The sequence below is a fragment of the Phyllobates terribilis genome, unplaced genomic scaffold (genome assembly GCF_046119375.1).
Source record: "Phyllobates terribilis strain yellow unplaced genomic scaffold, ASM4611937v1 Scaffold_1__5_contigs__length_1240528914, whole genome shotgun sequence".
NCBI lineage: Eukaryota > Metazoa > Chordata > Amphibia > Anura > Dendrobatidae > Phyllobates > Phyllobates terribilis.
Window position 1 is genome coordinate 371,712,409 of NW_027362761.1, and position 13,083 is coordinate 371,725,491.

A 13,083-nucleotide genomic window follows, 5' to 3' on the forward strand; every position below is an offset into this window, starting at 1 on the left:
AATAACCCAGGAAGAAATGAGGTTTCTCTGGTCTCTGCCATAGACGATGACGAGCCATCGTCATTCTATGTGGCAGTGCCCGGATAAACCACATTTCTTCCTCCTTCCTGGACTAAATATAAAAAAGCACAAATAATAATATTTATATTGATAATTTATAAGTTCGCTCACTCATCAAAATAAGAACAATGGTAATGCAAAGATATTTTAATAGAGAGCTCAAAAGGGTGTATAATTTAAAACAGTACAGCAAAGAGTGACACCCAATGGGGTAGCAATAGAAATACAGAGGTAGCAGGCCTACTCAGGCCCTTTTGCTTGATGGGCTTCAAGGAAGCCTTTTAAAAAGAGTAAGAATAGTAAGGGGACACAAGTATTAGAAATGGCACATAGTAAATGGGGACCTTGCTACAGAGATTGCATTGGGAAACGTCTTGACTGGCTGCACTCTTATTTATTTGTGTTTTGTTGTGGTTTATGCCAGATCACACAATAAAGTGTGAATTTACCATGCAACAACGGGCAACTTTAATGTGTCAGAAAGATCAGCGGCACGCTAGGCTAGCCTACTACATGGCAGTACTCTATAGGTCAGATTTTGACTGATATATGGGGATAAAAGGCTATGACAATTCATCTAGCCACAACTGAATACTATTTAGCCCCTTGCACAGAAACTGTATACCAACTTATCGAGGTTAATCATATAGAATAATTTATATATATCTGATTCACTTCAGTGCAGTACTATGATTTATTATAGGATGGGCAATAATTTGAGATGCTTTTATATGGACACATATTACCCAACCATATAAGCATAGGGACATTGGTTGGGGATCCAATTAATTATGTGCAGTCTCACACTTATCATGACTTAGTGGATCATGGCTACATAATTTATTATAGATGCAGTGACTCAATATACTTCCTTACATGGATGTATGTAATATTAGATTTTTTAACAAGATATTTTACTACATTAATAAAAGTTATTTTTTTCACATTCCCTATTCCTTCTCTTCCCCCTTTTTCCCTTTTCTCATTATTGCTCTATTTGGTGGTGCCCACCTATGTGAATATTATCCACTCTAGTCGGACTTTATTTAACATTAATCCTGTACAGTCTAGAATTAGGATGGGCTTCATAGGAAACCATGATTTTCAATATATACTGCAATACTGAAGAATTATATATTATATAATAAAAGCAATCAAACAAGCACAAGTTTAAGTCTCCCAAAAGGACTGAAAAAAGTAAAGTTAATTAAAACATTTTTAAAGAATGAAAACAAAGTAGAAATAAAGCTATTGAAAAAGTAAAAATATTTGGTTTTACCAGATCAGCAAAAGTCTGATCTATCAAAATATAAAATGATTTAACCTGCACAGTAAAAGCTGTGTTTGTTGTTTTCCGTCACAACACATCCATCAAAAAATGCAATAATAAGTGATCCAAATATCGAATGTATCCTAAATGGCACCAATAAAAACTACAGCTCCCCAAGCTAAAAACAGTCCCTCACACAGTTCCATAGTAAATTGAAAAAGTCAAGAGCCTTAGAAAATGGTGACATAAACAAATACTTTTTTACAAAGTTCTGAATTTTTTTATCAGGTAAAAAAAAATTACAAGTTTGGTATCTCTGCAATCATACTGATCTGAAGAATTATCTTGCCAGGTTATTCTTAATGCACAATGAATGCTTTAAAAATTAAATGAAAAAATGGCAGAATTTCATTGCTTCCACTGTTTTACAGCATTTGGAATTATTTTTCCTGTTTTTGAGTATGTTTTATGGTAAAATGAGTGTTGTCATTCAAAACTACATCATGTCTCACAAAAAACAAGCATTAAAGTCAATCCTTAGGAACTGCACGAGTGGCTACTTTTGCTAAGAGATTGTAAAAATTACAACTTATTTTGCTGTAAATTTAAGTCAATAAAAGCTGCATTATTGACATAACCGGAAATTGAGATTAATGTTGAGATAATATAACATAGTGTTCAGCTTAACCTTGTATCCAAAATATTAGGAAATATTTTAGGAAAATTTAACATGGTACAATTATCTAAGAAGAAATTGTAATGTTTTACCTTTTTTCTTTTCTTGAAATACTTTGAGGTACCTTGAAACTCTGGATTACAATTTCAGTTAAATGAGAACTTTATTGCACAGGGTCACGTTCCCTACTGTACAACACTTTTTAAGTAATGTCAAAAGTTTTATCAATGACAGTAGTTTCCTTAAAGAAAAAAAAAAAAGTCAAAATTAAAAGTTTAGTTTGTAACTTTCATTTCCCGTTTTACATTTACTGGAATCTATGATGACATTTTTACATAGGATTTCTGGTGCCTAAAATACTGTAAAACAGGGAGTTTTTGAATATTTCTCCAGTACAGTATATGCCACATGTGACTTCAATATTAAATCTATCCTGAATGAAAAATAAGGCTATGTTAACACTGTAACTCTCAAACTTATTCATAAACTTTCCCTGACCTGATGGATGCGAAAAGAGTAACCTATATGGGTGGCTGTAATTGCCTAACCCAACTTTTCTAAAATACATACATTGGCAAAATTCAACAACAAATGTCAGGATACCAAAGTTAAGTGAAGTACATTTTCAAATAAAAGCGATGTTTAAATTTCATCACCAATCAATACAATTACGCATGCAAGGCAGACGATGGCTCAGACATTAAAATATCTTTTAGCACCACTCCACAAACTTGCACACACTTGCACAAATCTCAGACACCTTGACCTACACTCACTCTCTAAATCCCTTCTCCCTCTCACAGGCATACGTTCATTACACAATGAAAATGCTGCTGCCAATTTATATAACACCACAACAGCTGCAGCTCTCAATTCGGTCTCCCCCCCTCACACATACCACAGCTCGCCCACTCAACCGGCAACCCTGGCACACCAATCTGACTAAAGAACTGCAAAGGGTCTCCAGGGTTGCTGAGCGGAAATGGAAAAGGTCCCACTCCAACGAGCACTTTATCGCATTCAAGCAGTCCCTCACTACCTTCAAGTCCACACTTAGTGCAGCAAAACAAACATACTTCTCATCTCTCATATCGTCCCTGTCTCACAACCCTAAACAGCTATTCAAAACTTTCAATTCTCTCCTCCATCCCCCAGTGCCTCCTCCATCTCCTCTCATCTCAGCCGAAGACTTTGCAACATTCTTCAAGCAGAAGATAAACACCATCAGACAAAGCTTTTTCCTAAAGTCCCCTCAGACCCTCCTCACACCAACTCAACCATCCTCCTCCAAAACCAGCTTCTCTACCATTACGAACGATCAACTCTCCTCCTCACTCTCCAAATTACACCTCACCATCTGCGAACTTGACCCAATCCCGTCCCACCTCATCCCTTACCTTACCACTATCCTCATCCCAACCCTAACCCACCTTTTCAACCTGTCACTAACAATTAGTTTCTTCCCCTCATGCTTCAAACATGCCTCGAACACACCCATCCTCAAAAAGCCATCCCTTGATCCATCCTCTCTGTCTAGCTATCTCCCCATATCACTTCTCCCCATTGCTTCAAAACTACTGGAACACCACATCCATTCTGAACTGTCCTCCCACCCCTCCTTCTGCTCCCTCTTTGACTGCCTCCAATCTGGCTTCCAACTGCACCACTCCACTGAAATTGTCCTGATTAAATTCACCAACGACCTACTTACTGCCAAATCCAAGCGACACTACTCTGTCCTCTTCCTCCTGGACCTGTCATCTACCTTTGACATAGTCGACCATTTCTTTTTGCTACAGGCTCTCTCATCTCTTGGCATCACGGACTTGGCCCTATCTTGGATCTCTTCATACCTAACTGACCGGACATTCATTGTCTCCCACTCACACACCACCTCCTCATCTCGCCCCTTATCTGTCTGTGTCCCCCAAGGTTCAGTCCTAGGACCCCTACTCTTCTCCATCTACACTTTCAGCCTGGGACAGCTCGTAGAGTCCCATGGCTTTCAGTATCACCTCTATGTGGATGACACACAGATCTAACTCTCTGGACCCGATATCTCCTCCCTACTAACCAAAATCCCACAATGTCTGTCAGTTATTTCATCCTTCTTCTCTGACAGATTTCTAAAACTTAACATGGACAAAACAGAATTCATCATCTTTCCACCATCTCACTCAACCCTCCCAACTGACCTATCCATCAAAGTCAATGGCTGCCCACTCTCCCCAGTCCCACAAGCCCACTGCCTTGGGGTAACCCTGGACTCTGATCTCTCCTTTAAACCACATATCCAAGCCCTTTTCACTTCCTGCCGACTCCAACTCAAAAATATCTCCCGGATCCGCACATTCCTCAACCACGAATCTGCAAAAACACTAGTGCATGCCCTCATCATCTCCTGCCTCGACTACTGCAACCGCTTGCTCTGTGGCCTCCCTTCTACCACTCTCGCATTCCTCCAATCAATCCTAAACTCTGCTGTCCGACTAATCCACCTGTCTCTCTGCTATTTCCCGGCCTCTTCTCTCTGTCAATCCCTTGACTGGCTCCCTATTGCCCAGAGACTCAAGTTCAAAACCACGGCATACAAAGCCATCCACAACCTGTCTCCCCCATATATCTGTGACCTAGTCTCCCGGTACTTACCTACACGCAACCTCCAATCTTCACAAGACTCCGCTCTTATCTCCTCTTCCCACAATCGTATGCAAGATTTCTCCCGTGCATCCCCCCTACTCTGGAACTCTCTACTCCAACACATCAGACTCTCGCCTACCTTAGAAACCTTCAAAAGGAACCTGAAGACCCACCTCTTCCGACAAGCCTACAACCTGCAGTAACCCTCGCTCCACCATTCGCTGCATGACCAGCTCTACCCTCACCTACTGTATCCTCACCCATCCCCTGTAGAACTTTGTGAGCCCTCGCGGGCAGGGTCCTTGCTCCTCCTGTACCAGTCGCCGATTTTTATTGTTCAAAATTTATTGTAATTGTTTGTGCTATTTAGATCCCTTTCACAGGTAAAGCGCCATGGAATAAATGGCGCTATAATAATAAATAATAATAATAATCTTTGTTATGCTATTTAACTTTTACCATACAAAAACCTACTCGGGTACATACCCTAAAAGGAAGAAAGGCAGTTGTATTTTTTCAACATTTCTGTATGAGGTAGTTCTTTTCAAAACAAACTAGTTATTCTTGGTGTTCTAAAATATATATAGATTGATAGATAGAATAGAAAAAATAGAAATAGCACCAGCAATGTAGTTCAGATGCCAAGCCTCCCAAGCAAGCACCAAGCCTTATATATATAATAAAAGAAAATGGAGGCAGAACATCACTTCAAAAAAGCAAAAAAATTACTTTTTAATGGCACATATTAGTGATGTTTCGACTCTAGGCGTGAACCTTTCTCAGGCTTGAGAAAGGCTTACACCTAGAGCCGAAACTTCGCTAATATGAGCCATTAAAAAGTAATTTTCTTGTTTTTTTGAAGTGCTGATGTGCTACCTCTATTTTCTTTTATAATATTATAGATAGCTAGACCTTTAACACCATAGAGCCAAATATAACCATACCGACAGAGACCAATTATTCAGATCTGACAAGCGTCACTTTATTTCGTAATAAGTTTGGAATGTTTCAACTGCAAATGAGCAGATCAGTATGCAGAGAATCAAGTTTCAGTGGAATTTCCTGATATTAGTAAATCCATGCAAACTGCAAAACTCTGCTATTTGATTCGTGCAGATCATAATAATTTTTATTTTTTTTTGCCCGACGCTATATTACACACTGCTTAAAACTCAGTGTGCATGCTTATGGTTTCAGCCATGGCCATGTGTGCTTCTTTTTAATGCCCCACCACAATCAGTTCACATGGTCTAGCCCAGCCAATCAGGGAGGGCTACTAAAATCATAAAAAAAGAATAGACTGCCAAGCGATGCTATTTTATGCTTGTGCTGTGTAGTGATAGCATAGGGATAGAAAAGTACTTAAGTGATTGTGGTGAACTACTTCAGAACTGATGTACCAGATTGAAATTGTAAGTGATAGTATCCATCTGTGAATACTAATCCAAGAATTCAATTGCAGATGCTTTATTTTTTTTAAATAATTCTTGGTGACAGATTACATCATCTAGCAGTCAAACTGGAGCGTGGGGTACTTTGAGATCCATTTATAAGAAAAACACATGTAAGGGTACGTGCCCATGATCAGGAATAGCAGCGCTTTGGATGCAGCTCACGTGCACTGTGTCCAAATCACTGCGTTCTGTGCTTGTATTTGACTCTGCGTAAACTCACCAGCGGTGCAAGTTTACGAGCTAAAGCATGTAAATTTCTGAAGCGGAGACGCAAGTCTCAGCTGCAGATTTTGACCTATTGAAATGTCATTACATGTGGTGGATCCGTACATTCTGACAAAACAAGTCCGGCATTACGACACAACATATACTGCGTCCAAAGCGCTGCTGGTTCCTGATAGTGGGGACATACCTTAACACTTCCACTGGCTGTATTCACTATATTAACAAATTCTTAATTTCCATTTGATAAGTGCAGGGGCGTACACTGACAGCTAGGGGCCCCTATGCAAGAAATGTGTATGGGCCCCCTTCCTTTTATTGCGACAAAGTTACAGATTATATATATATATACAGGGTGGTCCAAAAGTAGGTGGACAGAAAGTGTAATAAGGTTATGAAGGGGGAGATTTATCAAACATGGTGTAAAGTGAAACTGGCTCAGTTGCCCTTAGCAACCAATCAGATTCCACTTTTCATTCCTCACAGACTCTTTTGGAAAATGAAAGGTTGAATCTGATTGGTTGCTAAGGGCAACTGAGCCAGTTTCACAGATAGTTCTCCCCCCAATCTGTTTTCTTTTCAGATAATTCAGATAACACATAATGGCAAATAATTTAAATACAGATAAAAGAAAATGGATTTTAACAGAGTATTGGAAATCTCAAAATGCTGAAACCGTTAGAGCAAATTGGGTTGAAACATTTGGTACTCAAGCCCCAAAGAGACAAACCATTTACCGCATTCGTGACAAATTCAATGCCACGGGCTCAATCCTTAATGCTCCAAAAACTGGTCGACCCAAAACAGTCTGTACAGAAGATAATAAACAACTTGTAGCTGAAACATTTGCTCAGAGTCAAGAAAAGTCCACCAGAAGAGCCTCTTTGGAATTGGGAATTTCACGAGCTTCTATCATGCGAATCCTGAAATCTATTGGGTGGAAAGCTTATCGTCCACGTCTAATTCATGGTTTATTGGAGGATGATCCAGACAGGCGACTGCAATTTAGTAAGATTATGCTTAACGAAATTGAAGAAAATCCAGTAATTTTAGATAACATTATGTGGAGTGATGAAGCTTCTTTCAAATTATCCGGCCATATTAACAGACATAATTGTATTTACTGGTATAATGAGAACATGCATTTAACATTAGAGCAACAACTAAATGAGCCTGGTGTCAATGTTTGGGGTGGTATTTCAAGTTTTGGTGTTTTAGGACCAATATTTTTTGATGGAACAGTCACAGGAGATAAGTATCTTGAAATTCTAATGAATCAAGTTGTTCCCCAGTTACAGCAACAGCCTAATTCAAATGTTATTATTTTCTGTCCACCTACTTTTGGACCACCCTGTATATATTTCTCCCCAATTAACTGTAACGCTATGTGCACACGGAAAATATACAAGGTTTTACAGTACAAGCAAAGTGAATGAGATTCCTGAAGTCTCATGCAAACATTGCTTATTTTTTCCTTGCAAATTTGAAGGAGATTAAAATCTGCATAATGTAAATTCTTGCGTCGTATTTCACCCATACTAATGAGTGGGGGAAAATAAGCAACAAAAGCAAGTCAAAAATGTTGCAAAAAATTATTTTACGCAGTGTTCTTCCTGCCAACACATTAGGACATGCAGCAGAATTTTCTCCTGCAAATCCTGAATGTGTGCATATAGCCTTAGTCTCTGTCCTGTGCCCCCCACCCATTTATTATAAGTCCTTGATGGCATCATAATTAGAGATGAGCGTTGTTCTACTCGAACTGTTCGCCAATCTCAAATTCGAGCTGTTTTGGGCGGTGTTCGAGCCGGTCGGCGAACACGAACAATTTGAGAAAAATTCGGCTGTTCGAGGTTATGTTCGATAACTGTTCGTGCACCAAAATCATAACTGGATTTTTTCTCAGTAATGATGAAAATTAATGTTAATACGCAGTTTGAGTGTACAGTGGGGCGGGGGGAGGGGCAGGGGATGGATCTCTGCAGGAACAATGAAGATCTCCATTTTTTTTTCTCTTTCCCGCATTTGCAGTGGGGAGGTGCAATCTGTCAGCCTATCAGCAGCGCACACACGGAGCGAAGTGCTTTTTTTCACACAAGCAAGGGCATGTGTGATTGGCAGTGTATGTCACATGTCCTTGCCCTATAAGACCAAGCCATTTTCCCCATCGCCACCATTTTCTCACTGCTGCAGCTGCGTGTTAGACGGCACCGCTGTTGCTGTGTGCGCTATACCTTGCTAATTTCAAGCCAATTTTCGCACAAATATACAGATAGCTTGGGAGTAGGGAATAGTTGTGATTGCAGTCCTTTTAAGGACTAGGTTACAGCATTTCCTACGACTTATCAGGCAGGTCTGTGCTCTTAAATAGATAGATTGTGGGAGTAAAGACTAATTGTAATTGGAGTCCTTTTCAGGACTAGGTTACATCAGTTCCTATCAGTTTTTGCCAGGCAGGTCTGTGCCAGTGCTGTGCAAGTTTCTTTCACAGCATTTGGCTGAATCTAGCAAAGCTAATCCTTTTTGGCCTATTGCAGAGTGTGTTAGTCAGTGGAGTAGCCTATCTGTGTTGCAAGATATACCACCTGTGTATAGAATACCAATTTTTTTACTGCACCTAGTGAAGTAAAATCTTTTGGGCATAGCATCATTCTATTAGTCCATCTATACTGACCTCCATCAGGTTGCAAACTGAATATAATTTTTTTCTGCATCTAGCTCTGAAAAAATATTTGGGCTTCTAGCGGTGTGTGGGACTTGGTCTATTAGTCCATCTATACTGACCTCCATCAGGTTGCAAATTAAAAATAATTTTTTTCTGCATCTAGCTCTGAAAAAATATTTGGGCTTCTAGCAGTGTGTGGGACTTGGTCTATTAGTCCATCTATACTGACCTCCATCAGGTTGCAAATTAAAAATAATTTTTTTCTGCATCTAGCTCTGAAAAAATATTTGGGCTTCTAGCAGTGTGTGGGACTTGGTCTATTAGTCCATCTATACTGACCTCCATCAGGTTGCAAATTAAAAATAATTTTTTTCTTCATTTATCTCTGAAAAAATATTTGGGCTTCTAGCAGCGTGTGGGACTTGTTCTATTAGTCCATCTATACTGACCTCCATCAGGTTGCAAATTAAAAATAATTTTTTTCTGCATGTAGCTCTGAAAAAATATTTGGGCTTCTAGCAGTGTGTGGGACTTGGTCTATTAGTCCATCTATACTGACCTCCATCAGGTTGCAAATTAAAAATAATTTTTTTCTGCATCTAGCTCTGAAAAAATATTTGGGCTTCTAGCAGTGTGTGGGACTTGGTCTATTAGTCCATCTATACTGACCTCCATCAGGTTGCAAATTGAATAAAAAAAATTTCTGCATCTAGCTCTGAAAAAATATTTGGGCTTCTAGCAGTGTGTGGGACTTGGTCTATTAGTCCATCTATACTGACCTCCATCAGGTTGCAAATTGAATAAAAAAAATTTCTGCATCTAGCTCTGAAAAAATATTTGGGCTTCTAGCGGTGTGTGGGACTTGGTCTATTAGTCCATCTATACTGACCTCCATCAGGTTGCAAATTAAAAATAATTTTTTTCTGCATCTAGCTCTGAAAAAATATTTGGGCTTCTAGCGGTGTGTGGGACTTGGTCTATTAGTCCATCTATACTGACCTCTATCAGGTTGCAAATTAAAAATAATTTTTTTCTGCATCTAGCTCTGAAAAAATATTTGGGCTTCTAGCAGTGTGTGGGACTTGGTCTATTAGTCCATCTATACTGACCTCCATCAGGTTGCAAATTAAAAATAATTTTTTTCTGCATCTAGCTCTGAAAAAATATTTGGGCTTCTAGCAGTGTGTGGGACTTGGTCTATTAGTCCATCTATACTGACCTCCATCAGGTTGCAAATTAAAAATAATTTTTTTCTTCATTTATCTCTGAAAAAATATTTGGGCTTCTAGCAGCGTGTGGGACTTGTTCTATTCGTCCATCTATACTGACCTCCATCAGGTTGCAAATTAAAAATAATTTTTTTCTGCATCTAGCTCTGAAAAAATATTTGGGCTTCTAGCAGTGTGTGGGACTTGGTCTATTAGTCCATCTATACTGACCTCCATCAGGTTGCAAATTAAAAATAATTTTTTTCTGCATCTAGCTCTGAAAAAATATTTGGGCTTCTAGCGGTGTGTGGGACTTGGTCTATTAGTCCATCTATACTGACCTCCATCAGGTTGCAAATTAAAAATAATTTTTTTCTGCATCTAGCTCTGAAAAAAAATTTGGGCTTCTAGCAGTGTGTGGGACTTGGTCTATTAGTCCATCTATACTGACCTCCATCAGGTTGCAAATTAAAAATAATTTTTTTCTGCATCTAGCTCTGAAAAAATATTTGGGCTTCTAGCAGTGTGTGGGACTTGGTCTATTAGTCCATCTATACTGACCTCCATCAGGTTGCAAATTAAAAATAATTTTTTTCTGCATCTAGCTCTGAAAAAATATTTGGGCTTCTAGCAGTGTGTGGGACTTGGTCTATTAGTCCATCTATACTGACCTCCATCAGGTTGCAAATTAAAAATAATTTTTTTCTTCATTTATCTCTGAAAAAATATTTGGGCTTCTAGCAGCGTGTGGGACTTGTTCTATTAGTCCATCTATACTGACCTCCATCAGGTTGCAAATTAAAAATAATTTTTTTCTGCATGTAGCTCTGAAAAAATATTTGGGCTTCTAGCAGTGTGTGGGACTTGGTCTATTAGTCCATCTATACTGACCTCTATCAGGTTGCAAATTAAAAATAATTTTTTTCTGCATCTAGCTCTGAAAAAATATTTGGGCTTCTAGCGGTGTGTGGGACTTGGTCTATTAGTCCATCTATACTGACCTCCATCAGGTTGCAAATTAAAAATAATTTTTTTCTGCATCTAGCTCTGAAAAAATATTTGGGCTTCTAGCGGTGTGTGGGACTTGGTCTATTAGTCCATCTATACTGACCTCTATCAGGTTGCAAATTAAAAATAATTTTTTTCTGCATCTAGCTCTGAAAAAATATTTGGGCTTCTAGCAGTGTGTGGGACTTGGTCTATTAGTCCATCTATACTGACCTCCATCAGGTTGCAAATTAAAAATAATTTTTTTCTGCATCTAGCTCTGAAAAAATATTTGGGCTTCTAGCAGTGTGTGGGACTTGGTCTATTAGTCCATCTATACTGACCTCCATCAGGTTGCAAATTAAAAATAATTTTTTTCTTCATTTATCTCTGAAAAAATATTTGGGCTTCTAGCAGCGTGTGGGACTTGTTCTATTAGTCCATCTATACTGACCTCCATCAGGTTGCAAATTAAAAATAATTTTTTTCTGCATCTAGCTCTGAAAAAATATTTGGGCTTCTAGCAGTGTGTGGGACTTGGTCTATTAGTCCATCTATACTGACCTCCATCAGGTTGCAAATTAAAAATAATTTTTTTCTGCATCTAGCTCTGAAAAAATATTTGGGCTTCTAGCGGTGTGTGGGACTTGGTCTATTAGTCCATCTATACTGACCTCCATCAGGTTGCAAATTAAAAATAATTTTTTTCTGCATCTAGCTCTGAAAAAATATTTGGGCTTCTAGCAGTGTGTGGGACTTGGTCTATTAGTCCATCTATACTGACCTCCATCAGGTTGCAAATTAAAAATAATTTTTTTCTGCATCTAGCTCTGAAAAAATATTTGGGCTTCTAGCAGTGTGTGGGACTTGGTCTATTAGTCCATCTATACTGACCTCCATCAGGTTGCAAATTAAAAATAATTTTTTTCTTCATTTATCTCTGAAAAAATATTTGGGCTTCTAGCAGCGTGTGGGACTTGTTCTATTAGTCCATCTATACTGACCTCCATCAGGTTGCAAATTAAAAATAATTTTTTTCTGCATGTAGCTCTGAAAAAATATTTGGGCTTCTAGCAGTGTGTGGGACTTGGTCTATTAGTCCATCTATACTGACCTCCATCAGGTTGCAAATTAAAAATAATTTTTTTCTGCATCTAGCTCTGAAAAAATATTTGGACTTCTAGCAGTGTGTGGGACTTGGTCTATTAGTCCATCTATACTGACCTCCATCAGGTTGCAAATTGAATAAAAAAAATTTCTGCATCTAGCTCTGAAAAAATATTTGGGCTTCTAGCAGTGTGTGGGACTTGGTCTATTAGTCCATCTATACTGACCTCCATCAGGTTGCAAATTAAAAATAATTTTTTTCTGCATCTAGCTCTGAAAAAATATTTGGGCTTCTAGCAGTGTGTGGGACTTGGTCTATTAGTCCATCTATACTGACCTCCATCAGGTTGCAAATTAAAAATAATTTTTTTCTTCATTTATCTCTGTTAAAATATTTGGGCTTCTAGCAGCGTGTGGGACTTGTTCTATTAGTCCATCTATACTGACCTCCATCAGGTTGCAAATTAAAAATATTTTTTTTCTGCGTCTAGCTCTGAAAAAATATTTGGGCTTCTAGCAGTGTGTGGGACTTGGTCTATTAGTCCATCTATACTGACCTCCATCAGGTTGCAAATTAAAAATAATTTTTTTCTGCATCTAGCTCTGAAAAAATATTTGGGCTTCTAGCGGTGTGTGGGACTTGGTCTATTAGTCCATCTATACTGACCTCCATCAGGTTGCAAATTAAAAATAATTTTTTTCTGCATCTAGCTCTGAAAAAATATTTGGGCTTCTAGCAGCGTGTGGGACTTGGTCTATTAGTCCATCTATACTGACCTCCATCAGGTTGCAAA

General features: G+C 38.6%; 1 protein-coding gene across 3 annotated transcripts in view; it reads right to left on the reverse strand.

The window, feature by feature from the left end:
- Window positions 1-13,083, reverse strand: part of LOC141167330 (chemerin-like receptor 1) — a 249,934-nt gene that overhangs the window by 157,724 nt on the left and 79,127 nt on the right. For 2 of the 3 annotated variants that reach the window (XM_073654761.1, XM_073654757.1), the window contains exon 1: window positions 2,099-2,237. The exons of the other annotated variant lie outside the window; for it this stretch is intronic. The gene's annotated coding sequence lies outside the window, so the exon portion shown is untranslated. Of the gene's footprint in view, window positions 1-2,098; window positions 2,238-13,083 lie in introns of those variants that run through there. 3 annotated transcript variants of the gene reach the window in all.